General features: G+C 38.5%; 1 protein-coding gene across 1 annotated transcript in view; it reads right to left on the bottom strand.

The window, feature by feature from the left end:
* The window catches only part of npr1 (natriuretic peptide receptor 1), a 58,757-nt gene extending 57,820 nt beyond the window's left edge, over window positions 1–937 (bottom strand). Inside the window, exon 1 of the mRNA XM_015374373.1 lies at window positions 468–937. The gene's annotated coding sequence lies outside the window, so the exon portion shown is untranslated. The remainder of the gene's footprint in view (window positions 1–467) is intronic.
* Between the last annotated feature and the right edge of the window lie 1,025 nt (window positions 938–1,962).

Genomic DNA, 1,962 nt, shown 5'->3' with positions numbered 1-1,962 from the left:
AGATAGATAGATAGATAGATAGATAGATAGATAGATAGATAGATAGACAGATAGATAGATAGATAGATAGATAGATAGATAGATAGATAGATAGATAGATAGATAGATAGATAGATAGAACATAAAACATATGGGATCTATAGCAATTCTTCAGAAAGAAAACATGCAAAACTTTCTCTGTTTTTGGAAAAGCTTCAGTTTAAACTCAATAAAGTCTGTTTCTGGATCTAACCCAGAAGCCCTCACTGATAAGGGAAACATCCCAAACAGAGGAACTGTAGAATATATAATTAGGAGTTGACATACTTCTAATACCAGAATGGTTCATTCACCTAACGGGGTTAAACATAATAACTTTTTGGTCTAACTTTAATTAGAGCGACTTTTATTACTGATCTTTAAATGTTACGTAGATCAATCGGTTTGTGCCTCTGCGCATCTAAACTTGTAATAAATCTTTACAGTACCTGCTCAGGCTTCCTTTTCCAACAGCTTCATGTTTTCTAGCAGCCAGAATAAGAAGCAGAAGTTGGAGATGTTTCCTCTGACAGCCCAGCAGGAACAGAGCCTGAGTTTCAGTGAAGATCCGCCGCAGGAGCGCTCCCAGCCGCTGCCGCACTTTTCCGCTCCAACACAGATCAGGAAAAGAGAAAAAGGTCCCTGCGATGTCCCACCTTCCTCACGGACACGCGCGCACACGCTCACATTGTTTTTTTTAAAGTGGGTGCACGTAAACAGGGCAGGAGGGCAGAGATAGCGCGTGCGTGTCTGGGTTCCACCCGTGGGTCTGCAGCGGGGATCCTCAGTCCTCTGATGAGACTCGCTGTTTGGTTCCAAAGCTTCTTTTCCTCTATTAAAATGTGGGATTCAAAGTGAGCTCAGTGCGGCTCAGCGGGCAGCCTGCGGTCTGTTTGGGGGGTATTTAATAAGTACAGCTGCTGTGGATGATTTTAATGGGGGGCAGCAGGAAACCCACGTAGTTCTGGAGCCCCCTGGTGATCAGCTGCACTCCCAAACACAGAACAGCTGCATTTCCTGGTGAGAATAATCTGAGCTCTCTAATCATACTCAGCAGGAAAACATGTCCAGATAAGCAGCAGCAGTCTATGGGGAGATAAACTAACAATCTGCAATGCTCTCCACATATTCACTAAACTACTAAAACTTTGATTGTAATTTTCATTTGATATAACTTATCCAAAAAAACTTTATTCTCACTAGATTTAATAGTGAGAAGGACACCCCAACATTAATTACAGTTCATTGTGTTTTGATGACGCTTTTATGCATGTACACAAAGAAAAAAACGTGATTGTCATTTCTTATTTATATTTTTTTGACCAGTTATATAATTTTCTTATTAATTAGAAGCTGTTAAATTCAGATTTTCACTGCTAAGAATGCAATAGAAGAAAAAAGAAACTACAGACTAAGGAACAAATTGAAGTTAATTTAAAAAATAAAAATAAAAAAAATGAGGAAAAAAGGTTTAAGTTTAAATACCCGTTTATAATATCAAAATCAAACAAACTTCCAAATATTCTAAGATTATGCAAAGGATTTCTAATCCTTTTACACTTTAAATATTCCTTTTTCTGTAGTAGCTTGACTTGGACTTATCTTCTCTACCTTCTGAAGGTTCTCAATGGCTGTCAGGTTGATCTGATGTCAACAGCCCATTTCAAGCACAGTTACCCCCTCCCACAGATGTAATTAAGCATTTATGCTGGTGAAGATTCTCAGTTATCAAGGTCATAGTCATTCCAAGAAATCAAAAAGTTAAAAAAACAAACCGATGGACTTTTTATTCCAAGTTGGAAGACGTTTCGCTTCCCATCCAGCAAGCTTTTTCAATACAAAATGCCTGGATTAGCATTGAGTTCCAGACTTTATAGAGTAGCCCAACAAAAGCCTTGTTTTGGCTTAGAAAACATGCAATTTGAACCAGAAGAGCAGGTCCAA

This window comes from Cyprinodon variegatus, unplaced genomic scaffold (genome assembly GCF_000732505.1).
Source record: "Cyprinodon variegatus isolate N-32 unplaced genomic scaffold, C_variegatus-1.0 Scaffold101, whole genome shotgun sequence".
Taxonomy (NCBI): Eukaryota; Metazoa; Chordata; class Actinopteri; order Cyprinodontiformes; family Cyprinodontidae; genus Cyprinodon; species Cyprinodon variegatus.
The sequence above is the reverse complement of the archived record's forward strand: the minus strand, read 5'-3'. Positions and strand labels throughout refer to the sequence as shown.